General features: G+C 47.5%; 2 protein-coding genes across 2 annotated transcripts in view; one reads left to right on the top strand and one right to left on the bottom strand.

Moving 5' to 3' along the window:
* Positions 1-18,484, bottom strand: part of ASAP2 (ArfGAP with SH3 domain, ankyrin repeat and PH domain 2) — a 505,514-nt gene that overhangs the window by 447,369 nt on the left and 39,661 nt on the right. The window lies entirely within an intron of this gene.
* Positions 1-18,484, top strand: part of LOC308473632 (uncharacterized protein) — a 146,307-nt gene that overhangs the window by 106,404 nt on the left and 21,419 nt on the right. Inside the window, exon 7 of the mRNA XM_080999430.1 lies at positions 13,735-13,864. The gene's annotated coding sequence lies outside the window, so the exon portion shown is untranslated. The remainder of the gene's footprint in view (positions 1-13,734; positions 13,865-18,484) is intronic.

Here is an 18,484-nt window from a genome sequence, read left to right as displayed (position 1 = left end):
AGGCATTAATTACCTTCTACCCTCCCATGAAGACAGAATAAGGCAGAATGGGCAGACGTGGAGCAAATAATGTTAGCCCAAACACCATTGCACACATGAACAAGATGGTTGGCTGGTTGGCTTGGGGGTATTTTGATTCTTTTAGTAGTTAGAATTTAGCTACTATTATTATACAGTTCAGTCAGGTATTCAACAAAGTGGCTGTCAAAGACAGTGTTGATATCCTCCATAAACATCAAGGATTTAGCAAATTCTGCGAGCCAGTGAGGGCTTGCAACCACTTCACACATTTATTTTTGAGGTAGTTATGTTCTCACATGCGGGGACTTTTTACTGCCTCATTTTTTACATGTTGAGCGGCTTGTGTGTGAGAGCCGTATCCTAATTTGGGGGCAAGGAAGAGAGGAAAAGTACAAAGCCAGGGAAAATGTTTGAAAATGAGTCCTTTGTTTTTTCAGCCACCTCATGCTAACGGTTCTTCATGTGAAAATTAGGTGTCTTGCAGCACGAGAACTTCCCTCCTCAGATATTAGCGTGCAATTTGGCAATATAGCAGAGAATTATAATGGGGGTGGAAACTACTGCTGTTAAAAAACTGTTGTATTATTGTAATAAGTGCAAAATGCTTAGAGCTTCTCAGTCGAAACAGAATTGAGTGCAAAGCTTGATGATTCCTCCTTATTTAAAAGTGTTATGAATGCTTCTTCCAGTCTTCCTTTCTCATCCCAAGTAAGGCACGATATAATGAACATATTTTCTCACTGTGTATACAAAATGGCTCTCCTCATTAGAGATGGGGAGGCTTTTGATTTGGTTTGCATTTTAATTTGCTCTTCGGCACAACAATGCACAACACACAAAGCGAATGTTTCAAAATTCACACTTTCCCAAATTTCGTGATACAGTTTGCCGACTGAAATGTGTGTACAAAAATGCACCTGTTGGGACAAAATGTGCACAAGAATTAGGAAAATAGCATTACAAAAATATTGGGGAAAATTTATTGCAAAATGTGTATATTAAGAGAAATGTGTACTGATATGCTGATGAATTTTTGTGAGGTGTTTTTTTTTTTAAATCACAAGCTCATATGCAAACTGGATTTAATATCGAACCCCCCCCCCCCAAAGCTAACAGATTCAGTCATCCCTATAGTTTACTGATTAAGGATCTGTTAAAAATGTAAAGACTGGCACTCCCGCTCAAGTTACTGAGAGATTATAGGGCCACAGTACTTGGTCCGAAACAATTTTGTGCTACCTTTGTGCCTTTGTGAGTGTGGTCTCCATGTCCAATATGATTTGTATGATTTCAGGTTTGGGACTGAAGCAACCTGTTGAGCAATTTGCCTACATCACAAAAGAACAGGGTACATTGGATGGATGGGAAGAAAGGTGGGGCGACAATGGCCGGCCCACCCCAACCTTTGTGTAAATTCTGCACAGGGCCCATGTGCACAACACTCTGTGTTTAGGCTCTGAACGGAGGTCTGGCTCAATGCCCAGAGGTTAGGGTGTGTGTGAACTACAGCTGTGATCCTGTTCCTCCTTCCACGAATTCAACACTGCCTGTTAATGGTCTGAACAGGATTTCTGTGGCTCCATGTGGCAGTGTGAGTTCTCAGAAAAGACAACTTCACAGGATTGTGGAGCCAAAAAGTGGTTGGTCACTGTTACCACCTGAACTGGGCCTAATTAAACATTTCCGACATTTCTAAGTAAAATCCCTTTCCCCTTTAACTGTGAGTCCTTGTAAACACGAAGGTTCTCAGATTTGTGATAGGCATCATTTTGATTTCATAGGAGTCCTCCTTTATTTACCTAGCTGGCTCTCAGCTTTTCCTCTCCCTCCGCTTGGGAAAGCTTTAACAGAGCTCTTTGCTCCCACACTGCCACAGAGATTTGTTTCAGAAACCTTTGAAAGAGATTTTTAAAGACCCTTGTCATGGGAACAGCTGTCAGCCCACACAGCTCACTTTTAATATTTGAAGCTTTTTTTAATGTTTAATTTGCTTCTACAGGTTTTGAGCCGATTTTATTGTTGTTGAGTTAAAAAAAATTCTGTTGTTTTAATTAACCCCTGCCACCCAAGCAACTGAAAAGCACACTAGCATCTCGTGATGTTTCTCAAGCCTGAGCTTCAGAAATGAGTATATTTGTATGGCCTGAGCCCAGGGTAGTAGTTCGAAACATAAACGGAGTCACGCAAGCATTTATTTATGCATTTGATCCCATTTATGGATCGCACCTCACAAAATACCTCGCAGCGATTTCACAGTGAAAATATCAACAAAAAGAACAATTAAAAAACAACCCCATATGTAAAAACAATTTCAACAATTCCACGTGGGTGGAAAATTAAAAGCTATTTCGTATGCAAAACCTATTCCAAATCCAATAGAAACACAGGTGGGGATAAAGATTTCTACTTAAAAGGCTTGTTGAAAAAGGAGAAATCTTTCCATGGGTGCTGAACAGGTGATATAGATGGAGCCTTTCTGACATGGGATGGTGACATGGGATGGGTTGGGGAGGAGTTCTGAAGAGCAGATGCTATTTCAAGTGGTGTTTGTTATCATATATATATATATATATATATATACATATATATATATCCAGTATATATTTTTATATATGAGCCAGTGTGGTGTAGTGGTTAAGAGCGGTAGTCTCGTAATCTGGGGAACCGGGTTCGCGTCTCCGCTCCTCCACATGCAGCTACTGGGTGACCTTGGGCCAGTCACACTTCTTTGAAGTCTCTCAGCCCCACTCACCTCACAGTGGGGGGGAGGAAGGGAAAGGAGAATGTTAGCCGCTTTGAGACTCCTGAAGGGGAGTGAAAGGCGGGATATCAAATCCAAACTCTTCTTCCTCTTCTTCTTTTCATTAGTTTTCAACATATCATTTTCAACAATAATTAAACATATTTTCATATCTTATACTATTTTTTTACTTCCATCAGTCACATCTGAAAATTTTCCAATCTATTCATTTAATATACATATCTTACATTCACTATTACATTCAGATCTCATAACTAATATCCTATTCTTTCTCTACTGTGCAATATTTCATATATTTCTCCTTACAAAACTTCTTGTAGTCCTATTGGCGTAATTTGTTGATTACAATTGCTCTTCAAATAGTTCGTATATTTCTTCCAATCTTCTGTAAATCTCTGGTCCCGCAAGTTTCGAATCCTTCCTGTCATTTTATCTAATTCTGCGTAGTCCATTAATTTTACCTGCCATTCTTCATTCGTCAGGATTTCTTTTTGCTTCCATTTCTGGGCTGACAATACTGTTGCCGCTGTTGTTGCATATAAAAACAATTTAACATCTTGCCTATTAATATCCTCGCCTATAACAAGTGGTGTTTGTTATCAAGCAGGAGTAATATAAGATGAAGAACTTTATTTAAACAAACTTGCATTCATGCCTTTCCCTGCTGTTCTGTTGTTGCACTGTTTCTGTGGAGTCATTTCTGGGTAGCTATTCCCTCGGTGGTCACTAAATTTCTTTCTCTGACTGTTGTCCTCATCCTTCTATATAGTTCCACATAAGTATAGGAGCAAGGTTCAGTTCCTAACATCTCCCATTAAGAAGGAATGAGAACAATATCTCTGGGTTATCCCAGCAAGTGGCCACCATCCAAAGAAAACAATGCTCAACTCCATTCAAAGCATTTTAATAGGTAGAAGAAGAAGAAGAGTTTGGATTTGATATCCCGCCTTTCACTCCCCTTCAGGAGTCTCAAAGTGGCTAACAATCTCCTTTCCCTTCCTCCCCCACAACAAACACTCTGTGAGGTGAGTGGGGCTGAGAGACTTCAAAGAAGTGTGACTGGCCCAAGGTCACCCAGCAGCTGCATGTGGAGGAGCGGAGACGCGAACCCGGTTCCCCAGATTATGAGACTACCGCTCTTAACCACTACACCACACTGGCTCTCATAGGTCAATAATGTTGGGCGAGTGAATCATTTAATGACTTCCCAAAGTCTGATAGTTAATGGTATTGGGGTGGGGGTGGGGAGGACAATCCGCTAGTTCTGCTCCAATCTTGTTCCCGAGTAGGGAGGCTTCAGGAATTTGATCTTTGTGAATTTCAGCCTGAACTTAAAAATAATAACGGGTGCGGATTAATGCAGAGATGGGATGGGCTTAGGACGGAGCACATGTGAAAATAGTGTGGACTAGAAATAGATTGATTTGCTCCTATCACAGGCACCAAACTGCTGATGAGAACTACTTTCACTTCCGTAGGTCCACATAAGCATAGAGAACAAAAAAACAACAACAGCTGTCACTTGAAATATGACGTTCCCTGAAATAATGCAAAGTAGAATAAAGCCCAATTCACATGTGGAGCATTTTGGGCTGTCGTTACTCTGCAACCAGAACTGCAATTTCATTATTTTGGCTTCGCCGGCCTAGGCAGAATGACAAGGAGCTGGATTCATTGAGCATGGGCCATTGGTCTTTCCCTTGGTGTTTCTCTCCTTACAGTGTGCCAGGACTATCTATCTACTGGATTTTGAAGACCTGGGTGCAGATCCATTGGCTTTCCCCACTTTTGCCCATCCTTGTGAGCCCGTGGGGCAGATTAGGCTGAGAGATAATGCTTGACCTAGGTCATCCAGTGACTGTCATGGCTGAACAGGATCTTGATTTCAAGCCTTCTACTGGGTTACACTCTGCCCAGTAACCCCACACTAGGACCCCATCTGAACTATACATTTAAAGCATTATCGCACCACTTTAAACCACCATTACTTCACCCAAAGAGTTGTGTGAACCACTGCTGTTAAGCTGGGCTTTTTCAGCTGGAACTCATTGGAACTTAGTTCCGGCACCTCTCAAGTGGGCACCATTGCCATTATAAGAGAACAAGGTGAATTCCAGCACCTCTTTTTCTAGAAAAATGGCACTGCTGTTAAGTATGCTGGGAGTTGTTAGGAGACCCCCCTATTCTCATCACAGAGCTACAAGTCCAGGACGGTTTAATGAATACCCCTCTTTTCAGGAAGCTCTTGACCATTGTACCTCTCTGAGGACAATAGGAGTGTTTTTAACAACTCTCAGCACCGTTAACAAGCCACAGTTCCCAGAATTGTTTGGGGGGGAAGCCATGGCTGTATAAAGCAGCATGATACTGCATTATAGTGCAGATGGGGCCTAGGTATTGTTGTCTTGTAACACACATACACAAGATACCGTCTTATTTCTTTACAAAGGAATGAAAGGGAACTCCTTATGCGAGGAACAGCATGTTTCAATACACTCGAGCATGCCAGTAGAAATGGCTTCCTTCTCTTCTCTTTCATAATATCTAGTTATTAATGTCTCCTTCATCATGATGAGGCCTTTCTCTGATCCTGGCAGCAGCATGCAGAACAGAGGTGGGAGAAGTGAAACATTGCTGTGTTAGGACATGGGTACATTTTACTACACCCTAAGAAGGGGTGAGGGAACCTGTCAAACAGCTGCCAATTTTCACTTGTGGTGCTGTGTATATTGCAAAGTGTGTGTGTATTTCAGCAGAGCAATTTGGAGTGCCAGAGCCCCAAACTGAGCAGGGTTCTAAATTTTCCTAGATGGGTCTATATCTGACTGCTGCGCAGCTGTTAACTCTGCACAGAGCATCTTGTGCCAGATCTTGCAGAAGGCATCCCGGCAATCAGAGGAATTATTTAACTCAATTATTTTTATTAATTTATTGTATGAAATCCTTCAGAGCGAATCCTCTTTGATGTGCGATATCCTAATCACACCCGCAGGGCATTGCGAAGCGCAAAGCGTGCGTGAGTGTCTTTAATTCCTCAGTGGTATGATAATATCTTTTTTACTAGTGTAAATAAATCAATTATTTAAGTCAAATACTTTGATCACTGGGAACTGCCAGTGAATGTCTGTGCTGTGCAGTTTACGGTGGGCAATTCTTGTCTGTAACAACTACCGTTGCAGTGCTTGTAGCTCTTCATTTCAATCTACTCTTAAAAATGAGATTAGAAGCCATTCACCAGTATACATACTTATCTTGGGCCTGGTGTGGCACAGAGTACCTCAGCCAAGTGGAATAGCAGGGTGCTTTCATCTGTCACAGGGTTAAAGATGTGCCACTCTTCTTTCTCATTAACTAATTGCTATTGTACAGAGAACGTATACAATGATTTCTCCCAACGCACTGTGAACCTGGTTCAAACACTCTGCATCACAATAACAATTATTTGCCCATACGGGTAAAAGGGTATTTTGGGTCTCTTGGGATGCAAGGTAAATTAGCATTTTATATCATATTAATGAAGTGTTAATTGTTTCTTACAACGTCCGTGTGTATGCGTGTGAGAAAATTGAATGCGTTCCTGTCAGAGCTGCTTCCAGATCCTAGCTCACAGAGGATCACGCTAGCCAGCGATCATTAAATAAAAGTCTTTATTGAGTTACAGTTTCCATTCTCAAGCTGCTGCGTGCAACCCTACGTCTAATGGTTAGATCGGCGAAGCCCCATCTGAGTCTCCGCCCCTTGTACACCAACTTAATATCCTAGCCTTGCTCCACCTTTTCCGCCTGACTGTTCTTCTCTGGGTCCCTCTGCCCCCCGGGGTCTCTTCCTTCCGGGATTCCTCTGACGCTGACGCTGACCCCCCTGACTCTTCTCCCTCCTTTCGGCGGGCTTTAGGACCTGGCTCCCTTTCCGGGCTGCCTACTGCGCCACCTTCCTGTGCATTTGAACTTGGCACGCGCGCCCAACCTTCCACCTTCCGTCTGACCGTTTCTTCGCTCCCCGATGGAGGTGTGGCCACTCCTGACTCGTGCCCTCCCCCCTGTTGTGAGCTGCCAGCGCTTGATCCCTGGCGCCCTTCCTCTTCCCTGCTCTCTGGCGGTGACGCTGGTCCTGATTTCCAACTGCTCCCCTCTGAGTCCCCTCTGGCTCTATCTTCCTGGGGTGTCCCCTTAGGCTCCCCCCTTGCCCTGGCCACTGGTGCTCCTTTCTGTGAATCTTCTGATTCACTGGAAAGACTCGGAGATCTCGGGTCGTCGTCATCACTCATCTTTTCTTCTGCCTCCTCTCCCTCGCTCTCTGTTTCCTCCCTTGCCCTTGCCTCTGCTCCTGAACCCCTGACATCCATCCCCCCCTCGAAGCCCCCTCTTCCCCCCTCCCCTCCTTCCGGTGCGGGATCTGGGTGCTGCCGTGTCAGGGGGACGAATGTCGGATACAGTTCGCTTCCCGTGGCGGGCCGCCATCCGAAGTCTTCCGGTTCTTCCTCCCTGCTCTCGTTGACGACGGTCACCTCCGCTTCCATCTCTGTGCCGCCGTGCTCGAAACCCGGGTCGTCCCCGAAAACGTCCATGTCCGTCTCTCCTTCGTTGCCTTCAGGAGACGTTGCTCGTCCTGGACCCTCCAGCCACCTTCTGCGGAACTGCTCCTCTGGTCGATCATCCCACCAATACGAGGGTTCTGAAGCAGATCCCGAGGGTGACCCCTCTGGGGAACGGGCGTCTCGTGTCGGTTCCTCGTCCGAGTCGAACCCCCGGAACGTGCTGGCTGAAAGCGTGGGCGTGAAAAGCCAGTCGTCGAAAAAGTCTGCTGGCATTGGCCTATGTGGGAAGAGGGCATGAAACTCTTCTTTGAGCAGAGGTTCGTCTAAAGCGTAGCCCGGCACCCAGCTGTTGGCACTGGCCGGGGTGCCCTCCTTGGCGAGAAGGTATTCTACCCCCTCTTCCCCCCATCTGGAGTCCAAAATCTCCGTGACTTCGTTGATGCGCTCCTCCTGTGCCACTCCCCCTTGCCCGGTTCTCTCTCGGAGCGGACCCGGTGCCGTTCCTGGTTCCTGAAACCTGTGAGGTGCCTTGTAGGGAGTGAGCACCGATCTGTGGAACACCGGATGCATTCTGGAACCCTCCGGAAGAGCCAGCCTGAAAGCCACCGGGTTGACCTGTTCGTCGACTTGGTAGGGCCCCAGTTGTTTATGCCCTAGTTTCTTCTTCGCCAACGACCTGGCCGGCACTGCGTGGGCTGCTAACCAGACCCAGTCTCCCACATGGATCTCTTCGCCAACCCTTCTGTGTTTGTCCGCTTGTACCTTGTATGCGTGTTTAGCCAGCTCCAGGTGCCGCCGCAGCTGATCGTGGACCTCCTGCAACTCCGACGCGAACGCATCTGCTGTCTGCGGCTCCCCCTCCCCCATTCTTTCCAGTCCCGGGAAGGTTCTAGGGTGCCTCCCGTTGTTGGCGAAGAACGGCGTGACCCCCGTGGACACGTGCTTCGTGTTGTTGTAGGCGAACTCGGCGAGAGGCAGGTAATCCACCCACGTCGCAGGCTGTTGATTCGCATAACATCTCAGGTACTGCTGCATGATGGCATTGACCCGCTCCGCTTGCCCGTTGGTCTGCGGGTGTCTAGCCGACGCCAGGTTGATCTTGACGTTCAGGAAGCCCATCAGCCTCTGCCAGAAGTTTGAGATGAACTGTCGCCCTCGGTCGGACAGAATAGACCGCGGCAGACCGTGAACCTTGAACACGTGGTCTATGAACAGTTTGGCGGTTTGTTCCGCCGTGGCCACCTTCGCACACGGAATGAAATGTGCCATCTTGGAGAACAAATCCACCACCACCAGCACAGCCGTCTTGCCCCTCGAGCTGGGCAGATCCGTGACAAAGTCCAGGGCCACTCTCTCCCATGGCTCGAACGGAGTTTGCAGCGGTTCCAGCAGTCCGGCCGGCGGTCTGTGCACTGGTTTGGACCTCTGGCAGGTGTCACACCTCGCCACGTAGTCCGCGACTTCCCCTCTCATTCCGGGCCACCAGAAGTCTCTGGCTACTAATTCCACCGTCTTCTCCTTGCCAAAGTGCCCGGCAGTGGGCGCGTCGTGCAGCTGCTGCAGTACCTTGGCGCGAAGTTCGTCTCCCGGCACGTAGATGGCCCCTTTACGGATGAGCAAACCATCTCGCAGCTGGAACTCGTCGGTCGCTGCCGTGCCCCTGTGCACCTCTGCCATCTTTGCTTGCGCGAAGGAGTCATCCTGCAACGCTCGTCGCACCGCATCCAGGTCAACTGTTGCCGCCGCGCACGCCCACACTGTCGGTGCGAAGATGTGCATGGCGGCCGCTGGCGTTGCCTCCTCCAGATACTGTGGCTTACGGGAGAGAGCATCCGCCATGATGTTGGTGTCCCCCGGGACATACTCTATTCGGAAGTCGAAATTCGCAAAGAACTCAGCCCAACGTATCTGCCTCTGGTTCAGGAACTGTGCCGTGCGCCAGTGCTCTAGATTCTTGTGGTCCGTGCAGACCTGCACCGTGTGCTTGGCGCCGATCAGGAAGTGCCTCCACGCTTTGAACGCTGCATGAATGGCCAGCAACTCCCTGTCCCAGATGGTGTAGTTCTGTTCGGACTTGCTGAGCTTCCTTGAGTAAAACGCTCCCGGCCTCCAAACCCCCTGCGGGTCTTTCTGCAGCAGGACTGCTCCCACGGCTCTGTCCGAAGCGTCTGTCTCCACCCTCATCGGCCTGCTGGGGTTGACATGAAGCAGCTGCTCTTCCGACGCGAAGAGACGCTTGAGTGCCTGAAAGGACTGCTCCGCCTGCTCTGTCCAGATGAACTTCTTTTTCTTGGAGCTGAGCGTGTCCGTGATGGCCGCTGTCTGCATCGCAAAGCCTTTGATAAACTTGCGATAGAAGTTCGCGAAGCCGACAAACCGTTGGACCTCCTTCCGGTTGCGTGGGCTTTTCCAATCCAACACTGCTCGGACCTTGGCGCTGTCCATGGCGAGCCCTTTATCAGACAACTTGTAGCCCAGGAAATCCACCTCCGTCACGTCGAATTGGCACTTCTCCAGCTTGGCGTAAAGCCTATGTTGCTGTAGCCTGCTCAGCACTTCCTTGACGTGTCTGTCATGCTCCTGCTGCGATTCCGAAAAGATCAGGATGTCATCCAAGAAACAGACGCACGTCTTGTAGAGGAGCCCCGCCAACACGTGATGCATGAAAGCTTGAAAAACGTGGGAGCCATTTTGCAATCCAAAAGGCATAACTCTATATTCGTAGGTGCCCAGGGGCGTGAACATGGCTGTCTTCCACTCATCTCCCTCCCGCATGCGAATGAGGTTGTATGCCCCTCGCAGGTCCAACTTGGTGAACACTCTGCCCTTCCGTACCTTTGCGAGGAGGTCGTCGATTCGGGGCATGGGGAAGTCCGATGGCTTGGTCACACTGTTCAAGATGCGAAAGTCCACTACAAGTCTTTTTTGGGGCGTGTCCCGCTTCTTAACAAAGAATACCGGACTGCCCCCCGCTGCCTTGGACTCTCGGATGAAACCGCGCTCCAAATTATGATCTATGAACTCTTTGAGTTCCTGCAGTTCGTCCTCAGACATGGAATACAGCTTCCCTTTGGGTAGCGCCGCCCCCGGCAGCAGGTCAATTTTGCAGTCATATGGTCTGTGGGGGGGTAGCCTGTCTGCCTCTTTCTCGCAGAAAACCTCCAAAAATTCTGCGTACTTGTGGGGGACCGCTTGCAGCGTGCCTAGCTGCAGCTGTGACTCCTCTTCCCCTCCTTCCTGCCTGGGCACGATGCAGTGTTCAGCGCAAAAGGAAGAGCCGAAGGTCAGCCGCCTCTGGTACCAAGCCAGCGTCGGGCTGTGCTTGTCCAGCCAACTCATGCCCAATACAATGGGCGTGTCCGATAGTTGAGTGACATTGAAGCTGATGATTTCCCTGTGATTCCCAAGTCGCATCACCATTGGTGGCGTCTGCTTCACCACTTGCCCCCCTAGCAGCTCCCTGCCATCCACCGTGACAACCTGCAGGGGCAGCGTGGCAGGCAGCAACTGTATAGCGTGCCGGTCGACAAAGTCCTGCCCTATAAAGTCCGCATTGCTTCCGGAGTCAATGGTGATTGGCACGTCCATGGTGATTCCATTGGGCAGCTGGAGCGACGCGGTGAGCTTCACTACCGGTTTGGGCGGGAGGGGGTCCATGGGCTGTAAAATCTCTGGGGACTGCTTCACTGACACGTCTGGTTGGGCCCCAGTGCCTCTTCCTCCAACCAGACTCCTTCGTTTCCCTGCTGTGGTTGTCCTTGCTGCGTTGCTGCAGTTACCATTGCTGAGGCTGCAGTGTGCTTGTGGAGCCTCTGGGGACACTCTTTCGCCATATGCTGTGGATCATCGCAGATGTAACACTTCCTGTTCCCTCTAGGAGGCTTCGCTTTCACTGCTGCCGGTGCTAGGGCTCTGGCTGCTGACTGAGCCCTTGCACCTCCAACCTCCATAGGTTCCGCTCCTCCTCCTGGCGGAGGCGTGGATTGCGCACGCGCTGCTTCTCTGGGAAGGAAGGAGGAGCCCCTGGCTGGTTCGCGCCCTCCACGCCCTTCGTCCCTGCTCCACGGACGTCCTTCCAGCCGCACCCCCACCGCCAGCGCCCTCTGAACGATCTCCTGCGTGGTCCGGGGTCTCTCCCCCCTCGCAATTTCATCTTTAACCGAGCCGTGCAATCCCTCCCAAAACAGGTCTCTTACAGGAGCCGAATCTCTGTCCCATTCCAGGGCACTGACCAAAGCGAAAAAGCGGGCATGGTACTGCCTTACGCTGGCCCTCCCTTGCTTCAGTCCATGTATCTCCTGCCGAGCAATATCCACGTCAATGCTTGATAAAAAGCACCCATCCATCGCTTTAATAAAGGCATCCGCATTTTGGAGCGCCGGATCATTATCTCTCCACAAATTGCGCAGCCATGCTTTAGCATCTCCATGCAAATGGGACATGATGAATCCCACCTTCTCTTGCTCATCTCTAAAGTCTTTGTTCAGCAGTTGCAGTGCACACATTACATCTGCTCTAAAGTTGGGGTACTGTTGCAAATTCCCATCGAAGTGAGAGACCAGACCGCCTGTTCGTCTCCCCAACCCAATCCCCTCCGGTTTGGGTGTCAGTTGCCCTTGCTTCGTAAGCACTTCCAACCTGACCTGGAGATCCCTGTAGGCGGCAGCTGCGTCCTCCTCTCTCTTCCTGGATGCAAGAGCCTCGGCATTCAGTCGTGTCACTGCTTCTCTGAGTTCCACTATCTGCTGTTCGGCCGTCATGTTGTCTGCCGTTCGTGAGCTCGCTAGTAGGCACCCGCTTTTTCTCCTCTCCTCGAGGACGTAGATGCCCACAATCTTGAGATGGGGCTTACTGTCAGAGCTGCTTCCAGATCCTAGCTCACAGAGGATCACGCTAGCCAGCGATCATTAAATAAAAGTCTTTATTGAGTTACAGTTTCCATTCTCAAGCTGCTGCGTGCAACTCTACGTCTCATGGTTAGATCGGCGAAGCCCCATCTGAGTCTCCGCCCCTTGTACACCAACTTAATATCCTAGCCTTGCTCCACCTTTTCCGCCTGACTGTTCTTCTCTGGGTCCCTCTGCCCCCCGGGGTCTCTTCCTTCCGGGATTCCTCTGACGCTGACGCTGACCCCCCTGACTCTTCTCCCTCCTTTCGGCGGGCTTTAGGACCTGGCTCCCTTTCCGGGCTGCCTACTGCGCCACCTTCCTGTGCATTTGAACTTGGCACGCGCGCCCAACCTTCCACCTTCCGTCTGACCGTTTCTTCGCTCCCCGATGGAGGTGTGGCCACTCCTGACTCGTGCCCTCCCCCCTGTTGTGAGCTGCCAGCGCTTGATCCCTGGCGCCCTTCCTCTTCCCTGCTCTCTGGCGGTGACGCTGGTCCTGATTTCCAACTGCTCCCCTCTGAGTCCCCTCTGGCTCTATCTTCCTGGGGTGTCCCCTTAGGCTCCCCCCTTGCCCTGGCCACTGGTGCTCCTTTCTGTGAATCTTCTGATTCACTGGAAAGACTCGGAGATCTCGGGTCGTCGTCATCACTCATCTTTTCTTCTGCCTCCTCTCCCTCGCTCTCTGTTTCCTCCCTTGCCCTTGCCTCTGCTCCTGAACCCCTGACAGTTCCTATTGACATTGTCGCGGAACAGCCACATTACCTTGCAGCACTTTCTGATGAGTTCATCGAGAAAGTGAAATATTACTAATTGTGAAGTGTAATTAGCCGTTCATCTAGCTGAGACCTTATTTTAAAGTGAAGCTGCAATTTTTAGTCAGAAAAATATGCTTCAAAAAGCCTTTTTCTGAAAAGTGTAGTCCAGTTATACACAGTCAGCATGTGAATACTACTACTAGCTTTGAAGGTGATTTGGTAACTTCAATCATTTAGAACTCACATAACCCCCCCCCCCATTTTAAAACAGCTGCATTTATTGCCAGTTTATTCCTGGGGCTGATTCAAGGAGCTCATATTGGTGTTTTAAGCCATAAATATCTTAAGGCCCCAAATATATGAAATATCTTCATCCCCACCAACCTTCTGGAGGATACATTGCTGGATTAAAACATACAATATTTTATCCTCACACTGTCAAAAGTTCAAAATAAAATATTTGGCAAAAGTCTCCTCTATTAGTCACAGATAGGATTGCATGACCTGTGCATGGTACAGTGAGTTCTGGAGAGGAGTTGAAGAGAAAGAGGAAGCCTTCTGATAAAAACAAAAGGGGAAGATTTCTCCCTTCCTCACAAGCCATGCACTTCCTCTGTTACGGGATCCTCTCTACATTCCAGTCACCGCTTGTGGGCATTTATGTAAGACGTGGTGGTGAATAAATGTAAGAAAGCAAATTTCATTTTCGCTGTTGAAAGTAGACCAGCTGATACCATAAGCTGTTCTAATATACAGGTGGTGTTCTTTGTAGGTTCTGTTCAATTCCATGTATGAGAATGTGGCTGTGCAGACCACAGGTAAAATCTTCTACAAAGCTCTGGAAGATTAGGATCATCAGCCTCTCCTATCTCTCCCATACACAACAGCATCCCACACTTAAGGTGAGGCAACATTTATTGGGACCTCTCCCAATAAATGTCCTGTGAGAGCCACTTATTCCTTCATAAAATCATTGTCCTTTGGACTCCCCCCCCCCATTCTGTGTCAACTTTCCAACAGGCGCAACAGCAAGTGCTGATTGTTTTTAAATCTCCTACTGTTGTAGGAGTGAAGTTCACAATGTTCATCTGTTAGTCCTTTAAGAAATAAATGAGGATGGGGACCTTCAGCCATTGTGCCTCTCATGCTTGGGATAAGGCCGAGTTGTCAAATGATACAGGCCTACTGGAACTGGAAGCTGTGCTCCTGCTTCCTCTAACAATTAATGCTACACAGATTAAGGGAAATCTAGCCAGTGCTCCACTCCTTTTTACAACAAAGCCTGCAAACATGACATTATGGGCCAGAAGGCTTATTACTGGACAGCAGTTTCTATAAAAGTAGCAATTTTATATTGCCTTTTTTTTTAAAAAAAGAATCCTTATAATCTTCTGAAAATATACTGGAAAAAACACTTGGACCAAGGTTTCTGTATGAAGCATGGTGAAACAAAACCTTACTGTACATTCAGCTATGTGCTATTCTTCCTTAAAGCACGATCTCCACTTTTGGTACCTCTGTTTCACAGCATGGTGGTGGACCATAGAGGATATGCCCTTTGACAGAAAGGAACTCTTTAATGAAGGTATGATAATCTTGAGAAGGTGAGGGAGGACAAATCCAAATTTTGCTCCTTTGGTCTCTCTGGTTGTTCTTACCGTTATTGACGGCACTCCTTTGATTTTCCTTCTGAAGTGCTGTTGAGCCAACCATGCCCAAGCTGTCTCTTTGTCTCATCAAAAGCATCACCTCTCAGCCTCCAAGATGCTTTTCCCCCAACAAAACAATAACAGAGAAGCATTGTTGCTGCATTCATTTTCCATTCTCAATACAGGTTTCTTCCCTCCTTCTTTCTTGAAATATCCTCCAGCACATTTTTTGCCATGTAAAAAGTTACTTGCATTGGAAGCCCCCTAGACCAGGGGTCAGCAACCTTTTTCAGCAGTGGGCTGATCATCCGTCCCTCAGACCATGTGGTGAGTTGGACTATATTTTGGGGGGGAATATGAACGAATTCCTATGCCCAACAAATAACCCAGAGATGCATTTTAAATAAAAGCACACATTCTACTCATGTGAAAACACCAGGCAGGCCCCACAAATAACCCAGAGATGCATTTTAAATAAAAGGACAAATTCTGCTCATGTAAAAACACACTGATTTCCAGACGGTCCGCGGGCCGGATTTAGAAGGCAATTGGGCTGCATCCAGCCCACAGGCCTTAGGTTGCCTACCCCTGCCCTAGACAATCAAGAAAAGAGAAGGGGGATTCTTTTTTATTGGAATATTTCTGTCCTACCTTATGTCCACGAGGGGCAATGAAGGTGACTCATGATAAACAGAAAACTAGGAAAATAGAATACAAATATTCTTAAAATGACCACTTGCCAATAACAGCAATAAACAATAAACAAAACAGCAGAGGCAGTAAAACAAATAAAAAAGAGCAAGAATTTTCAACCACTGCTCAGGTCAGGTGGTTGCTTAAATACTAGCATCCTGGACTGGCACCTAAACCAAAGCAAGTATGGAACTAAGTTTTACTCTAAAGATCACAAACTCCACACCCTGGGTGTCCTGCCAAAGAGTTTTATATACACAGCACAATCTGTTTCAGACAATGTTGGATCAAGATATCATATGTGTTAGGTTAATATGAGAGGAGCTGGTCCTTCTGATATTCTCCCGGCCTCACATGTGTTTAGAGCTTCAAAGGTAAGAACGAGAACTTCCATTTGCCCGGGAAAACAGGAGCAAATAAAGTGGTACATATTGGTGTTTTGTGACCTGAAAAAGGGGGCTTCTGTTACAACTCTTGCTTCCACATTCTGAACCAATTGGATTTTCTAAATGCTTTTCAAAGGCTACTCTGTATTGAGTGCATTGTAGTAATCTAATCCGGGTGTAATCAAGTCATGTATGACATTGGCCAGACTGGTTTTCTCCAGGAAAAGGGGAAGGCCGGTGTAGAAGCTGAAGCTGAGGAAAAGTGCTGCTGGCCACAACTGCAACCTTGAACTCAAGATTCCTAATTTGCAGACCACATCCTTCAGGGTTGGGGGGGGGGGTTCCAGTTTTTTTTTAGGGGGATCTCCTAACCAGTGATCTCTCCCCCCTCCAGTTGTTCAGGCTGTGCATGTCATGGATGGGAACAATGTGATTCGGAAGATGGTACTGGGGAGTACAGGATATGCCTACATCTTCTTGATTTGGGGGGGGGGCAACTTAGGTTTTACTTTACTCTTCTCTAATTTGTGTATTGTGTAGCCATGACCTTAGCATATTTCGTCTCCAGATAACCGATGTGTCTGATACATAGCCTTTCTGCTGAAGCCAAGATGGTTAGTGCCTAGACGCAAGAAAGCAAAAGAAGCTCAATACTACAGGAGAGGTTAAAACAGAACAGACAAATCAACCAGTTATTTAAGAATCTAAGAGGAAAGGGAGTGGATGATAGACATAACTGGGAACCATTTAAAGGAATATGTAGTCCTTAAATGATTGCAGCATGGGCTTTTCGCTACTTTGATGTCATGTCATTGGTTTATACGTCTCAGTAAAAAGTTGATGAAGAAAATGCAAGTGTGTTCCAACTAAGGTGTTTCCATAGAAAGGTTGACACCCATGTATACTCAAAGGAGTTTATGAAAGGAGAAGAAGTACATGAGAGAAAACTCATAGGCTGCTGGCCTTGTCAATGGCTTTTATTAGCCGGGAGAGAGAATGGTTGTTGTGTTAGAATTCAGGAGAACACCCAAGATAGTGCACCTGAGCAAACACTGTTATCCCTGAGTGAAGTCCATACCAACAGAGAAGGCCAGCGCAAGGTCCAGACACGGCTTACATCCCACTTAATCCTGAATACAAGGGGTGGGGTAAACAGGTGTGCAAATCTCATTTTGGCTCTCTCCACCAACATGAAGGTTATGACTGTTATGGCACATTTTATGAGTTTATTATAGGGCGTACCTTAACAAGCTTGCTGGATAATTTCTTGGATTCCCCCCTCCCACCCCGGGTTTAGTTATGTGGCAGAGCTGAGGAGCTTGTGGTAGCTAATGCTTATGACGGACCTTGAAGAAACTGGTTACATTAGGAGAAGATGGTGTGTTTTTTTTCCTCCCACATCGAAACTCCTTCCTCTTGAAGGCTTGCAAAACTCTGAGCAGTTTCAGACACGGCTTTACAAAACACCATAGTTTCAGCTGGCTTTGGGAGGTTGACACTCTCATCCCGGGAGCTGCCCCCGCCCTCCACCCAAGGCAGCAACAAAAACCACCAGTAAAGAGTCCTGTGGTACCTTAAAGAGAGTTTAATTATAGTATAAACATCCACGGACTGCAGCCCCACTTTGTCATGTTCATGAAGTTCTCTGTTCAGCTGGGGATCTGCAGCTGGGGATCTAGAGAGCAATGGCTGGGGTTGATGGGAGTTGTAGTCCAAAGCAGGTAAAGGGCACCAGGTCGAAGAAGGCGGACAGGAAAAAACTGTCAATAGTGGGGCCAAAAGGCCACGGAATGTAATAAGTACAGGAGGTCAGTGCCATTTCTGTGCAAAGTCCAGATGTATGTAGGATAAGACCTGAGCCAGCAGCTCACCAGAGGGGCTTAGCACTGGCACAAAGAGACAATATGCCCTTTAATTCAGTTGCAGGTTCTGCCCCCAGTCCTTGCATAGCAGTGGACATTGGGAGAGGCAGTGGGAAAGGACAGGTATGAAGGCGAAGTCATTGCCCGCAATGCTGAGCCACACATGTAGTGTGATTATCTAAATACAGGGTGTGTATGGAATACAGTGTGGGAAGGCACTGGGTGGTTCTGTCTTCTCCTGCCCCTTGACTTGCACGTAAAACGTACGTGCATGTACACGTAACATACGTGTACGCACATACACGTAACACAATCTTGGTATACGTCCACCCACAATGTCATTGGGCAAGTGTGGATTTACCCTGCACACAATGGCCTGGACCACATACATATGTTTTGAAACGGTTAAGCTGCAGGGTAATAACAGAATCCATCTGCAATGAGCTTTTATTTCTAAACAAAACCAGACTCCCAAGAAGAACTTTTCAGGGGCAAAACAAGAGGTTTAGATTGTGTGTGGACTATGTACTTAATCCACATTAGCCCGTCTTCATTGATTTTACTACTGCTGCTGCTACAATTTATTACATGCCCTTCACCCTAAATTCCCAGGGCAGGCTATAACAATTAAAACACAACATTAATATTAAAATACAGTACAATAGTACACAATATTAAAAATAGTTTAAAGCAAGTTAAAGCTACATAAATAGGGTGGGTCCTAAAAGTATACATCTCAAGTGTCAAAAGCCAGAGTGAAGAGGTAGATCTTTAGCATTCACCGAAAGCTATATAATGAAGGTGCCAGAATAAAATGTTGTGTGTGCACAGCATTATAGAAGTCCAACTGTGTTCAGTGGGGCATATTTCTAGGTAAATGTTTGTAGAATTGCAGCCAAAGTAATAGTGAACTTTCCTCCAATTCACTTATA

This window comes from Podarcis pityusensis (genome assembly GCF_964106645.2).
Source record: "Podarcis pityusensis genome assembly, chromosome: 3".
In the NCBI taxonomy this organism is placed as follows: Eukaryota; Metazoa; Chordata; class Lepidosauria; order Squamata; family Lacertidae; genus Podarcis; species Podarcis pityusensis.
Note: the sequence above shows the minus strand (reverse complement) of the source record. Positions and strands in the feature narration are given on the sequence as shown.